The following is a 15,640-nucleotide window of genomic DNA, read 5'->3' on the forward strand; positions in this document are numbered from 1 at the left end:
CTTTCCCTTCAGGACAGCGCGCTCTGCCTGCATTGTCATGACTCCAAAACGCAGAGTGTTTCTGACTTTGAAATGGAGAGAAAAAGTAGCCCCAAGGCCATTGCTGCCGTTAAGCATTTCTCTGAGACTTTTTGAGGGTGGCAGAGCCCTGGCACAGGCTGCCCAGAGAGGTGGTGGAGTCTCCTTCTCTGGAGACATTCAAACCCGCCTGGGTTCCTGTGCAACCTGCGCTGGCAGGGGGTTGGACTAGATGGTCTCTGAAGGTCCATTCCAACCCCCACAGTTCTGTGATTCTGGGAAGACAGACATTACCTGCTTTTTGAAGTGGAATAAATACAATTAAATTAACCATAGCGGCTCTCTCTGTCTGCCTTCCCTCAGCAGACCCCTGCCACCTCACAGAGGACACGGGTCCCCTTGGCTGTACGGGTCCAGGGGCCCTGGCTCTCCTGCTTCCCGTAGCAGCTCTGTCTTCTGCAGGGAGCTTTTGTACACGCTTACCAAAGAGAAGCGTTGACCATGTTGTATCACCCTAAAGAAATGTTCTTTCCCTGTCCTTTTTATTTCACCCAGTTTCTCTGAATTTGTTCTTCTTGCTGTGTCCTGCACTGTTCACATGACGTTTGTTTCCCCACCACTGCCTTCTGCATATTCAGTTTGTTGTTTGCAGCTGTTCCTGAGCAGAAGGTGAACCCAGCAACACCTGAAGCATATTTCCAACTCTGCCGGTGGTGGAGGGCAGCACAAATTAGCCCTTGTAGCTAACGACAGGGCTGTGGTGGAGACCTCATGTGTGATGAGATTTTACTAGCAGGCGGGTTGGCAAAAGCTAGTGAGGAGAGGTGGTAAAGGAGCGTGGGCAGGAGCCTGTCTCAGCTGCAGCTCCTCCACATCAGTGCATCCTGAGGCTGCTGAACAGTGGCCCAGCTTTGGGTACAGAAACCCGCCTGCTTTTCCCCTGTACGGAGGCAGGCTGTGGAACCCGGGGCTCAGCGACCTTCCTAGTCAGCCGGTGAGTCAGTTGCAGAGTGTGGAAGCCTTTGGTGTATTTTGGTTTTGGAACTGCTCAGCTCCATCCTCTCCCTTTGTGCTGTCTGACCCACCAGCTCCTCCGCGGCCTCTCTCGCTCCTGCGCCTGGGAACCTGCTTTGCCCGCAGCGTCCCCTCGAGCATCCTCCCCTCTTTATGCGGGGAGCCCAGTGAGTTGGCAGTGGCAGCAGAGAGACTGGGGGTGTCCCACTTTGTGGCAAACTTTCTGCTCCCAGGGAATCTGGTTTTGAAGGTGGAGGCCTATTGCTGGCTCCTTGCAATAGATGGGAATTTACCCGCAGTCACGGCTCAGTTACTCTGGTCTCTAAGGTCTGTCACAACCTAAGAAGGTTGTTAAAATGCTGCTGATGGGTTATAAACTAGGAGCAATCTTTCATAAACCTGTTGAGGTTTTGGTTACGTCCTTTTATTGCTTATTGCCACTTCAGTATATCCCTTATATGAACCTTTAAGGCTTTTGGTGTCCGTTGTAGCCTGTGAATGGGTTTGGGTGCAGGATATGGTCTAAATGGCTGTTTCCTAAATCAGTGTCTTCCTAAGAGCGTGGAGAGCTCAACTAGGTGAGGTTGGTTGATTTTACCCCTGGAGGAAGTCAGCTGAAGCCTCCAGCGTGGAAAATAGTTTGGCACTTGCCCCATCCCCAGAGATCCCTCTTATTCTAAGCATGGGCAATGTGTTTTGCGTACTTGTTTAGCTCTGAGCACAGGCAAAGGCCGCCATCCTTCTAATTTCCATAGAAAAGGAACCTGCTCTGTTGTCTCTCTGATTTTTTTTCTTTGAGCTGTGTACTTTAACCATTCCCTCAGGTTATGTCTAGGCACCAGAGCTGTTTCTCAGGGGGTGTACACATCGGACAGGCTGGTTAGGGTCTCGCAACCTCCTCCTGTCACCAAGGAGACCACCTGAGAGGTGGCACCCACACCGATGCCTTGGACAGCTTGCACCGCGTCAGGAGATGACATCAGGGCTATGGCAGCGCCTCGGGTCAGACCCTGTTCAGAAGCTCCCTTTGACTCCAGCTCCGCAGGTATCAGCAGGAGTTATCTCCCCTCCGTGTAGTCTAAGGATGGCTGAGTGGTGTCTACCGTACCTTGGCGTTGTCTCCTGTTCCCTTGCCATATCCGCGCTGTGCGTGGCTCAGGCCAGAGACCTCCTCAAAGGAGGCAACCGTCTCTTGAGCAACTCGTGTAAGGAAATCTCCTTTATTGCTGGGGGACCCCCCCTAACCATTCATCCCTCCCCGTATAGAGCGCTACCAGACTCTTCCTCCCTGTGCGCTACGTACGTGTGGTTTATTCCTCCACAGCAAAATTCTGTATTTAGTTTCATGCTTCTGCGATCCCGCCTTGCTCCTTGCAGCAGCTCTGCCGCAGGTTGGCTCTGCCCTGGCCTGTCTTTATTCCCACCGTCTGCGCGCTCCTTCTGACCGTTTCCTGCCTTTTCGCTTGGGCTGGATTATGCAAGAAGCGTTTCCTCAGAGCTCCTATTTCTGCCCTCTTTCGGCGTGTTCCTGTGGTTTCCGAGCTGCTCTGCTGCGATATCGCTCTGGTTTCCTACCCAGCCTGGCAGCCCCTCTCATTCGCGTGCCATGGATGCTGCCCCATTCCAGCTGTGGCTTTCTATATTTGAGGAGGAATATTCTGGCAATCTCTTCCTCCCTTTTAAGTTTCTGAGCCCATTACAACTTGAGGGAAGGCTTCCCCCGTCCTCCAGAAGAACACATTTAATTTGGCTGTCTGTGCTGCATAAAAAGCTTCTGCAGAGGTTTCTTGCCCCTTTTGTTTCTCTTAAATGCAACAATTTCAAAGTCTAGTTTAATCTATGAAGGTGATATCTTTATTCTCCACTTAACAGACCTACTGCCTCTGACTTAGACCTATTTAAAAAAAAATGTGGCTTTTATTCATCTTCCCTTTCAGGCCCCATCTGCCTCCTGAAAAGCTGAAGTTTTCACTTGAAGCTTTTCCAGCTGCCACAAGGATTTTGGGGAGGCTGGGGTAGATTTGATTTTATAGCTGCTCTCTTCTACATTCTGCACCTGCCACCTCTGCTTCTCCCACCTGTTTCCATCTTCTGTGTTTAGAGCCGCACCTTTGGCACCGTGCAGCGCCGCGGTCACCAGGAAGGACTCTGCAATGGGATCAGGATGAGTCGTTAATGAAATATAGGGAAAGATTTGCATGTTGCTCTCGGGCTGCTGCCACTAAAATAACAACAGCTGCTCTAAACCCGAACCACCTTTCAGCTGGAGCCTTCCAGCGTTTGCAATCCAAACCCCTGGCAGATGGGGCTGCCAACAACAGCCCCTTCTCTAAATCCATAGATATGGATCTTTGCTGACCCTGGCCCTTTCGCTGGGCTCCTGAGAGTAAATACACATGCGTCAGGGAATAAAGACTCGAGAAAAGCTTGACTTCTCTTTCAAGGCAGGTGCTGTCAAGGCCGGCTCCCTGGGAGGACGCGTGGAGGGGGCTCTGGTGTTCATCCCGTGGCTGCCTGGCAAAGGCTGCTGATGGGACATCTTGCCCTTGGTGACACTTGGCTTCGCCACCTGCTGCAGTGAACCGTGGGCTGAGTCTCCTGCCAGAGGACAGCAAGGATGCACCCTGCCACCGTGAAAACAGGAAGCGGTAAAAGGCTAAATCTGTTTTTGCAGCTCAGTTGACTATTGAGAAAATGAACGGCTATCTGCTGTTCTTATCTAATAGTGAGTCTTTTGCTTCCTGTCTTATTGTGGGTAATGCAGAAATCATCTTGTGAACCTCATTTCCTTGAGATCTTTTCTCATTTCACCGCTTCCCCTTCGCACGCCCTTATGTAAGCAGCTCTTGGGTCACATCCTATTTTGAAGTCGTGCCTTGGAAAAGAAAAGATGCAGGAGATGTGGGTGGAGGGCGATCCGGGATAACTCCCGTTTAGAGAGGTGTTGTTTGTGGATTTGCAGTTGGTGTCTGTACAGCAACAGATGGAAGGATAAAGCTCCAGAGCAGGTGGAGAGGACAGTTAACCATGAACGGTCTTATTTGCATCAAGGAAGATGTTGAGGGGCAGAGCCTGGGCTGGGGCCAGCACACCTCGACGTGCCGGCACCAAGGGAGTGGGTGTTGTGCATCCAGAAGGACAGGCAGCAGGACAAACCGCTGAGACAGACAGCTGCCGCGGTGGGTCTGTGGACTCTGCAGGGGGAAGGACACCCTTGAGGATACCGTTGTGGAACGGAGTAGCCAGGCGTGGGCCGAGCTTTTCTCTTGTTAAGTGTTCAGAAGCAGGCGTGTTTTCTCCTCCTCTGGTCTGGGGGATTTCTAAGCAAATAAATGCGGTGGAGGGTGCAGGACAAGGGAGGGCTGTGTTCCCTGTGCTCTGAGCTGGGCCGCCTGCAAGGGCAGATCTTCTTTCCCTTTCTTTTAATCAGAAAGTTAGTCACAGCACTACCTTTTGAGGGGAAACCTCGTCGCTGGAGGTCCTGTGCTCGTGCAGACGTCCTGGGAGGGCTGGTGGGAAGTGTCTGCTAGGTGCTGGGAGCACTGCACGGCCTGACGCCTCCTGCAGCACTTGGATCCCCGTCACTGCTCTTCTCCCTCCTCCTTTTGGACTCACAATCCGTCTCCCTGTCAGGAGATCTTCTTTCGAATGGCAGCCCCCAGCTCAGGATGAACTGCTGGGCAGATCTTACAGGGATCACAAGCGTGGATGGTGAAGGCTGACACTGGACCAGTCCAGTCTCCTGCCTTGCCTTGGTGCTGTCTCCGTGCAAGTCCCTTGGGAAGTGCTGCCTTCGCTGCAATCCTGCCCTCGTGAGTGGGAGGAGAGGGCTTGGCCTGAAGCATGCACACCTCTGCGTGGGGTGTGTGGCTGTGGGAAACGGGGAGCGGAGGAGCTGGGAGGATGTTGAGCTGGCCGTGACGGAGTGTCACACTGGAGAGTCACCACTTCACACTAGAGAGGGATTTGGCCTCTGTCATTGAGGGAAATTTTGTGGCAGAGATTCTGCCCGTGCCTAAATGGAAATGGGGCCCTTCTGAGGTTGAAAAGGGCCACGAGGAAGCAGTGAAGCCGGCCTGGCGGGGAGAGTGTGGGCAAGAGGCACCGCGCTGCACAGGGCAGGTGAAGCATCGTCGAGGAGCCACAGGAAAGTGCTTTGGAGAGCAATGGGCACAGCTGAAGGGGGTTGTGAGGAGGCAGGCCTAAAAACAACATGCAGAAAGGTTATGTGATGTGGAGACAGGATCAAGACACAAGTGGTTGAGAAGCTGATGGTGGAAAGGAAGAGAAAAAGTGTCAGAGATGTGAGAGAGGCACCTTGCAAGCCAGTGTGGGCACAGGGGCTGAAGCGTCCCTCGTTAGAGGAAGTTGGAAATATGATAAGAGAGAGGGGAAAAGGCTGCTGTAATACCTATAGGGACAATTAAAGCGTTAAATGCATGAAAGACAAACATTGACATGGCATTAAAAATAAAATATATCAAGAAAAACATGGGCCAAGCAGGCAGTACCAAAAAACTGATGAAAGAAAATAGGTATAGCAGCCCTGAAGAACTGTGATCGTACACATCCAAATGACAGCAGGGGAGCAGGGTTATTGTGAGCACTGTGAAAAATTAAGGTGGAAGTACTTGGGGCCAGTCTTGCAGAAAGCAGAGGGTGAGACGGAGACTGTTTTAAGAACAGGCTGAAGTTCCTCTGACGCTCCAGTGGCTGGAGAATGGAGCAGGGAACGGAAGACATTTGCCATTCTCCTCAACTTTAGAAAGATCCCTCTTTCGGTTTCCAAGGAGGGATTACAGTGAAAGCAGCAGCAATCACCCGGTGCTCCGAGTATGATCACTGCAACCAGAGGCGTGCAGGGTGGGAGGCTCCTGCAATGCTCAGCCTTGCAGTGGGAAAGGAGGCGATAGTTTTAAATCCATGCCAAAAGGAGCCGGCATCTTTGTTTGATTTTCCATGATGTGTTTAAACCTTCTGCATCGGGTGGTCCCTCCTCTGAATGAAGAGGTGCATCCTCTCTGTATGGGAGCTGCTGAGGAGGACGCAAGGCATGTCCTCGTCCTGCCGCGGGTCCAGCAGAACTGAGCTGGCAGCCACAAGGGAGGGGACGAAGAGCAAAGGGTTGTCGCTTCAAACCAAGGCACGCAACAGCTTTGCAGGTATGGCCGTCTGCAAACAGGTAGTTGTGCTGTGCAGCTAAGGCCAGGGGGGTGGCAACCAGGTTGTGCTTTGAACCCAAGCCTCCATGCCAAAGGACAGTGGAGGTTGCGGGTGGGAGACCCCTTTGTACCCAGGCAGCGTGAACAGATAACCGCCAGCAGCTTACCCCGCACCAGCCGTGAATAAGAACCTTAGAAAAGCCTCCCTGTAAAGGCAGCTCTGCAGACAAACTGGTCTCGCCAGCGCTCTGCTCTCCTGCCCTTGCTGCCGCGCTAGCAGAAAGACTGGGATTTTGTTTCTCCTGCACCTCAGTACCAACTGGAAAGTTGCACTTGAGTTCCTTGAGCATTGCGCGCAGCAGCAGTGAGCGCTCAGGGCCACCAGCTAAGAAGACGCTGTGTGAATGCTTGGGAGGCGTGCGCAGACCCACACTTAAACGCCTCTAAAGCAAACTAGAGCAAATGGCTCAGGCGAGGCCTGTTTAGGAGGCGGGAGGGCTGCCTCCCAAATGTTTTGCTTGTGACTGTATTTTTACACTGGCCAACAAGCCAGAGCTGGTATAAATCATTGCCTGGAAATTCCTGTGCACATATTATCAACCAGTGACATCTTTATTTGTCCCGACTCCTTGTTTATCTGAGATCCCAAGGCCAGAGAAGAACCCCCTGTATGTTTTCCTTCAGCAGCATAAACATCACTTATCTCTTGCCTCAGCTGCGCGTTTTCAAGTGGGCTGTGGGTCCCTGGAGTTGTCCTGGTGCTTTTAGGGATATTGTGCTTTCCCGTAAGTGCTCTGGTGCTAGTGCTCATCCCGCAGAGCAGGGTCTGCCATCAACAGCATTCAGCAGCTCTCCTCTGGACCTTGAATCCTCCTGTACCGGCATGGGCAATGGTCTCTCCTGGTGTCAGGATAACCTGGCTGCAGCCGATCCTTCATCTTCCCCCGCTGCGGCACCCCTTTGGGAAGAAGGGAAGCGTGCAGGGATGTGGGAGGACCGAGGCATGGGCAGCCCAGCCATCAGCCTGTGGTTTGCAGGCCGATGGGAAGAGGGAATGTTTTCTTTGGATCCTGGCCAGCGTAATCTAGATTGCAAGTGTTTTATGTTGGTTACCCTGACTAGCTGACCTGCCTCTGCTGGGTCCGTGCTGCACCAATTGTGTGGCGTTAGTGGAGCCACGTTTCTGACAGGGGGATTAAAAACCTGTCTGGGTGTGCTGCTCTTCTTTCTTTTTTATTTTTTTCTCTCTATTTTTGTCACCTTCTCTTTTCCAATTTTTTTCTGAGAAACCCAGCAGTCACATAATAAGCGCTATGGAGTGAGTCCATCCTAAGGATGGTGCAGGACTGATATTTCTCTAAAAAAGCATGCATGCCGTGAATTTTAAAGAGAGAAAACAATTAATTATCCTTGTCGCATAAGGGGCGACGCTGGGGAATTTTCTGGGAGCAGTGGGCAGGAGGAGCAGCCCCTGGCAGCAGAGAGGAGCCTGCTCTTGCTGGTGTGAGTCAGAGAACGGCAGGGCCCGGCTGGTCCCACAGCACCGGCGGGGAGGTGCCAGACCCAAACTGGCTGGTGATGCTGCAATGTTGAAACGCTATCGAGGTAAATATTCCCTGCTGCCGCCGGGAGAGGCTGAAAAGGAACAGCCATCAGCTTGGGGGATGCTACTGCCTTGTGTAAATCCACTGCCATTTGTCTTGCACCCTTAATTGGCACCACGCAGGCAACGAACTCCACGGGAGAGGTGGGTACCGGTGGCTGGGAAGGTGCTTGTGTGCTTAGGTTTGTTTCCTATGACTGGGCTAGGGCAGCAAACACAGCTGCGCGGCCTTTCTTGTCAGAGATGCAGGAGCTGTGTAGTTGCCACTCACTGGAGTGACAACAGGCTTCTCCCTTTGAAGTATTTTGGAAATCAGCCCTGAAAAAGTGCATCTTGATGTTAAATTACAGTAATGGACTGGCAAGCTGTCCCGACAACCTCCCTGCTGTGCTTCTAGTAGAAAAAAAATTCAAGATGTTTTATTAAATCACGCAGTTGCGGGGCTGAGCGTGAGCACGGTCTCAGTCCCGGTCCTGGGTTTGTCACACTGGGGCTGATTTGGAGTAAATTCTGCTGTGATGCTGTAAGCGCAGCCAAGTGCCGCGAGCATCGGCACCCTTGGGAAGTGCCTTTCCAGGCACTGTGTGAGCTCTCTTTAATCCTGTTTTGGATGTAGATTAAACAGCATCAGATAGGCGAGTCCTGTTGGACACCTTGCCTCCCCTACTGTACTTTCTCAACTGAGGATTCAAAGTACCTGTCATCTTATGTGTGGCACGGACACAGGACATGCTGGAATCAGCATTTCCAGCACCCTTACAACAACCTCTTCTTGCACTTCTTCAGGAAACCAACATCGGTACTGAAGATGAAAGAATTTTGTTTGTAGCTCTTTAAAATCCCCCGAATGGCAAGCTCCAGGTTCAGAAAGCAGTAAACTTGAGTTTCCACAGAATTATCACAAAATGAGAGACTGAAGACCTCCCGCTACCCCACCAATTCTCTTGAAATTTTAAAAATGCAGAATCTGTGGCATGTTGCTGTGTTGAGCAATACCTTGCTGGGACCGCGGCCAAACTTCTCGCGCACTTGAATGTGGATCAACACGTGAAAGGGCTGTAAAATCTGTCCATGAACTTCCACGTCTGCAACTTGAAAATGCAGTTAGGTAGCTTGCAGATCATTCAGGATCTCAAGGTGTAAAGTGTGTTAAGGATGCAGGTACCCGTACAATAATTAAACTATACCCAGGAGAACCAAGGGGAAATGGCTAACTTTTAATGCAAATGACACACGGCAAAAACATCCTGCTGCCTCCCTGCTAGGGACAGTGGACCTTTCCAGCACAGCATTGCACAACATCACGTAGGTGATTACTTCAGAAAGAAATCTTACACTTTCATAAATTCAAAGCACCGTTCTGGATGTAAAGGGAAGGAGGGGTCGTAGGGTAACATAGAGTTTGTAGAAGCACGCAGGAACGGCATACATTTGGACCTTTTAAAGTCAATTGGCTTGTCATGAGGTCACTAAAAAGGAAGGTATGCAATGATTTCTTTTCTTAAAGCTTGTCTAACACATCCTTTAATGTCAGCCCTGCTGTAGGGAGTCAGACAGCTCGATCAATTGGCAGGAGAAGACCCTGCAGAAGTGTGCAAGCCTGCACAAGGCCCCTCATGGCTGGCTCTCTTTGCTACCGTCACAAAAGCAAAGATTTTGGATGAGAAACTGGGAGAGGTGGTGCCTTCTGGTAAGCAGAGCCAAAACGTCTGGTCCAACCCAAGCACTCCTCCTACATATAGGAGGATCACTCCTGTGATCTCGTGCTAGGTATAAAACCCCTCTGTGGTCCAGATGAACCTGGAAATGGTGGTTTCTGCTGAGGCTGCCTTTCTCTGTTCAGTGTGTGCTGAGATTTGATGTATCTTTAAAGGTTTCTTAGATTTACTGCATTGAATTCAGCTCAGATGAGCTCCTAATTCTTCAGTTCTCCTGTACATACACCAGGTAGAGCATGAAGTAGCTACGCTGGATCCGCAGTTCCTTAATTCTGGGCTGGGCTGGAAAATCTCCTCTACAGGAGTAGGCTCGTAGACCCCCCTTGCACTTGTCCAGGACTCTGAGGAGTGGGGAGAATTGTATGTCCTGATAAAAACTACTTGAAAACGTTTTGTTGAATTTACTTTTCAGTTAACTAAGTTTTTTGCTGGGTGTTTTGGTGTGTGGTGGTTGTTTGTTTGTTTGTTTGTTTTTTCTCCTAACAAACTTAAGAAAAAATATTTCTATTAAATTCCACCAAGAAAAACACTTCAAATTGAGCAGCTTCCATGTTGGAGTTCTTGTTTTTCATTAGAACGTTATGTTATCACTAATGGCAGGTGCTGGCAGGATTGGCTGAAGCATCTGATTATTTTTTTTGTGTCAGGGGTCTGACTCTGGAGGGCCTTGTAATGAAAGAGTTTAGTGCACGCGGTCTAATTACTATAGGCTGACAATCAACCAGGATGACTCAGCCAGCCCCAGACCAAGCTCATTTGATTTTTTGAGCCATGTGGTTTGTTTGTATTTCACGGGGGACAAGAGAACAAGATTAAAACTCGCCTGTAAAAGCGGCTTCTGGCTCAGAATATTCCTCTGTAAAAGAAGAAGGGGAAAAAAAAAAAAAAAAAAGACCCTGCACAACTTCTGACTTGGTCATGGTGTCCTGATGTGCTTTTATCTTTGACCCGTGATGGTTTACAGTACAGAGAGGAGAGGCGAGGGATTTGGTGTGTTACTACTACATGGTTGTGCAAGTCACCCTCACGGGGAAGACTGTTGCCTTCTCTCCCCAAAAAAGCCCCAAACACTAAGAAAGCCAGAGCCTGTGAAAGCTCTTCACTTAGTTCAATGCAAAGTCAGGCAGATTTGGGCTGATTTTGCACAGAGGCAAGCTGTGCCCAACCGTGGCCCACTGGAGCAAGGAGCAGCACAAGTGGCTGCAAAAATAAGTATATAATTTGTTGAAGCCTGGATTACCATGGCAAAAGCAAAGGTTTTGGGCTAGCTTCAACCGGTCTGACTGGTGTGATGGATGCACTTGACCCCCCAGCCGAACTTTTGGTCCCTCGTGCCCTGTGGTGATCCTGCGAGCTGGAGAGCCCCTGGCTCACGTACAAGGGAGGGAAGGTGTCTCGGAAAGATGTTTCGAAGCCCCAAAATGCAAGATAACCAAAGTACAGATCACGATACCAGAGCTAAAATGAAGACATTGGAGACGATATCTCTGTACTGTTGACCAGCAGCCAGCTGCTTCACTCTATAAATATTACCATCAGGATGGGCCCAATTGGCACTCTCCCTGAATTGCAGCTGGACTGCGCGCCTGGTGGCTCTCCCCTCGAGCAGAGACGCCTCTCAAGGTTCGAGATCCCCTACCTGAGACTAAGAGATCCTTCCTTGCCCAAGGTGGAGAGATCCCTTACTGGTGGCAGATCCTCGGTAAGTGACCGATAGCGTGCTGAATTAATACTAGTGAAACATTACTAACCCATGTAGCTACTCAATATTAATTATTATGAAATTTGCATAGATAATTCCATTAGGCATAAGCCATTGCCTAAGTCCGAGACTAAGACTGGACCTAGCCGCACCTAGGCTCCATCAGGCATTTAAACAGCCAGGGGTCCACTCTGAACCTCGTGACTCAACGAGAGGGTCTTCCTTACCCTTTGTGTCTCCAGTCTTTGCGTGAATCTTTCTAACCCAATTTTCCCCTGTATGTTTCTTCCATGCAGTAATTAATAAGTTGAACCTTGCCATCAAACTTACTGAACCTTGGTAAACCATTGTTAAACTTTGCTAAATTCCATCAAATTTATTGAACTCTGTCAAGTTATTATTTTACCTCAAGAAAACATATTGCTGCCTCTCTCTTTTGAGTGAGGTGCATTCCACTCATCCATGACAACTGGGGACCGCTGACGGTCACTTCTCAGGTGTGAGAGCTGCAATCCCGTGTCTGCAGAGTGAAGGGCAGCTCTTCTGCAGGCGCTGGATCTTTAAGGGATGGCCACCGACCTCTGTTGGCCCAAAGGAACGAATACTGACTGTGTAGCGGCTGCAGGCAACCGCGTTCTTCCTGCTAGCCTGAAGAAACACGCATCCATGAGAAATAAAAGAGAGTTCTGCAAGGAGGAGTCTCTTGCCCGTGAGCCTGGGCTGGGGGACGCTGCTCTTGGACAAGAAAATCCCCCTTGCTCATCCGTGACCTCCCAGACTGTTGGCGGTGACCCAAGGTAGATGATCCTCTCCTCCAGAACACTGATGGGGCTGCAGCACGCCTCACCTCTGGGAAATGAGTTTGTGAAAAATTGCCAGTCCTCCCCCATCCCTTTCTGCTTGTAACAGTTACGCATGGGAAAGCACAATTACCTCCTGATGTTACCTTGGTAGGTTTGTGGCTTGCAGTGTAGGTGGGACTGGACTTTCTTCCAGAATTATGATATTGCTTTAGCTGGTTAAGAGGTAATTTAAAGATGTTTTGGTTGCATTTTGAACTTAATCAGTCTACAAACTGGTTTTTAGAGAACAGCAGGTTCTGTAGCAATAGCAAATTCCCCTGCTGAGGTTGCGTAGCCTGTGTGATCCTTCCCTGCAGAAAAGGAGTTTCTTGTTTTCATAGAAAGGCTAACTTACCTCTTGCTTTGTCTTGTTTTTTACCATTATCAAGATAATAAGAACGGGTGTGGGGGGAAAAAAGTAATTAATATTATCTGGTTCCGCTAAGCTTTAAAGTGTGTGAATTCCTCTCTTACCTAAATAACGCTCAATGTCATCTTCTTCCCCATTTTATACTTGCAAGGAGTTGAAGACATTAGCAGCGTACGTAACTGCGTTAGGATGCTGATCACAGGCGTCGTTCTAGGTGTTAATTGTTCAGACTTGAACCTTCTCTCCTGCGTGAAGGAAACAAAGGAAACGCAACCTGCAGTTGTACAGTCACTATTTTTAGCTTGGCTGGAACATAACACCAAAGGGAGTGGTGCGATTTTTCTCATCTGCGTGTTGCTGTGCATCACGATCTGGCTTTGGAGCGGCCGCCTCCTGCGCCAGTCTGGGAGGAGGGTGGAAGTGAGCGGGGCTGGGTTACCTGTGTCTGTGCGTACTCCGCTCCACCTTCCTGCTGCGCCTGCGGGATTGATGGAAAATAATAATCACAGCCCAGTGAGATTATAAAATGGTATATGTGGGGTTGTGGTATGCCCAGGGCACGGTGTGGGGCCCCTGCAGCAGAGGATCGATGTGGTCCGTCACCCTGACCAAAACTACATCTGAGAACCCCAGCTCTCATGACCTGCCACACTGGGTTTTGCTCATATCGTTTATTAGGGGCCGGATCTTGCAATAACTCCAGCACCCTGCCAGACCCTGGTAAAACTCGGTGTCTGGACAGAGCGAAGAGTGATCACTGCCTTTAATATGTTCCGGGTATTTAAACTGATTCCTTTCCCCCATGCTTTGACTCCTTCTGCCATGAACAGGAGCAAAACAGGACCGCTCCCCGGGATGGGCAGATGAGTAGAGCTGCATCCCCCGTCAGCTGAGTCCCGGCGCAGGATCCAGACCCCTCTCCCTTCTCTGATGGATGAAAGGAAGATGCAAGTTCACAAGCTGCCGTACCATCCCAAACTCTCTACCTGTATAGACAGACATTGGAGAAGAAACGGTGGCTCACAGGCTGCTGGGATTATTGCTAACCCATTCCCAGGCAGAGTCCTGGCTCCAAGAGAGATTTTACTTTCTTCCATGTGTGGCAACTCAGTGACACAAAATTTTCCAGAGGGGAAAAAAAAAAAAAGGATCCGCCTTTTTTAGCTCGGGCTGTGTGTGGACTTGCATTTGTAGCATTGTCTGCAACTGCAATCGGAGACAATTGAACCTGCCTAATTGTTGCTGCGTGTATACGCTGCATGTGTGCCAGCAGGGATTATACATCCTCCCTTCTTGTTGTTGTTGCTGCCTGGGATCTGCCGTTTCTCTACCAGTTAAATATGTCATATTTTTATTGAATAGCAATGTCCCAACACTTAGAAGAGATAAATACAATGTGAGCATTAATGAATCACGGGCTCGGGTAGATTTGCTCAGCCCCAGGAGACTGTCTGGAGCTGGCCAAGGGATGAAACACCGTGGCCAAACTCTTGTTTTTCTTCACTTTTGCCTGGAAAGTGCACCCACGGGAATTCAGAAAACAAGACTCATCCTGCCTGTGCAAGAATCCAGGATCCTGAGGGGGCCGGGAGGAGGAAGGTGCCTGGGAGGGCAAGGGGGCTGGGTGGCATGGTGCTCCACTCCCCCTCCGAGGAGGGGGCTGGCAGCCACTGCTGCCCGGGGGGGTCGGGCGAGGGGCTGACGGGGAACTGGCTTCACAGGACAAGCCTTGGTCAGCTCAGTGCGTGCCAGGCTGAACGCCAGCCTGTAACAACACCCCCTCTGAGAAGAACAAAGGAAAGGGAGAATACGGAGAGAAGTGCACGTGTACGACACCATGCAACGCTTTCCCTCTGCTCAGGGCAGGACCTTCAGGGCAGACATCGTGAAGATGATCAGAGGGCTGGAGCACCTCTCCTATGAGGACAGGCTGAGAGAGCCAGGGTTGTTCAGCCTGGAGAAGAGAAGGCTCCGGGGAGACCTTATAGCAGCCTTCCAGTACGTAAAGGGGGCCTACAGGAAAGCTGGGGAGGGGCTGTTTGCAAGGGCATGTAGCGATAGGACGAGGGCCAATGGTTTAAACTAGAGCAGGGCAGGTTTAGATTAGACATTAGGAAGAAGTTCTTTACACTGAGGGTGGTGAGACACTGGCCGAGGTTGCCCAGAGAGGTGGTGGAGGCCCCATCCCTGGAGACATTCAAGGCCAGGCCTGATGAGGCTCTGAGCAACCTGATGTAGTTGAAGGTGTCCCTGCTTACTGCAGGGGGGTTGGACTAGATGGCCTTTGGAGGTCCCTTCCAACCCAACACATTCTATGATCAAAGATAAAGCCTGAGTTCCTCCTGGAGAGGAACAAAAGATGGGCAGCAGGAAGGACCAGGGAACTTGGAAAGATGACCTATGAGGGCAGAGTGAACAAACTGGCATTGCTTAATCCAGGGGAAGGAAGACTAGGGAGGCCAGATAAGCCTTTAAGTATATAAAAGTAAATTGTTCTCCCACTGGAGATAGGGGAAAATTACAATAATAGCGATTTTCGAAAAGACATTGAGAGACACTTTCCAACTGCAGGATAAATAAGCCCTCAAAAAGATACAGGTTGGAACACCTCATCAATAGATGTTTTTCAGACCAGGTTAGACAAACCTCTGTCAAGAATGCAGCTTTGGGCAGCAAAGATGCACAATGCGGATTTTTGGGGTCATCTTAATTTCAATTTATTTTTTTTTTAGTTGGTTTCATTGTGCTGAACGCAGAAATTTTAGGAGAAACCTGCTGTTGCACGGGGTGAGGGTATTCATGAGCATCCCAAGTGTGGTGGGACTTCTGTGCAACTGGTCTGCCCAGCATGTGTGGTTTGCCTGCGATGCAAGGAAAGTCAGGTTAGGCAGCTGAGGAGGTGGCAACTTATTGTCATAAAGCTATCAAAACTTTAATCAGAGAGTTAAGGAATTGAAGACGTGACAAAATATTTTTTTTCACGCAAAAGCCACTCAAACCCACTTTTATAGGCCTCTCGGTACAGGAGTCTTTGAGGAAGATTCCTTTTGACAGCCCCATAAAAGCAGAATCTTTTGTTCCTGAACTTCTAATATTAGCAGGCATGGAGTATAAATATTAATCACTTGATTGAGCAGCTGAGTGCTCCTCTGTAACGTTTCCAGCAATGCCCAGGTAAGCGTCCCTCCTCCCCGCCGAGACAGCCGTAACT

This window comes from Larus michahellis, chromosome 6 (genome assembly GCF_964199755.1).
Source record: "Larus michahellis chromosome 6, bLarMic1.1, whole genome shotgun sequence".
Taxonomy (NCBI): Eukaryota; Metazoa; Chordata; class Aves; order Charadriiformes; family Laridae; genus Larus; species Larus michahellis.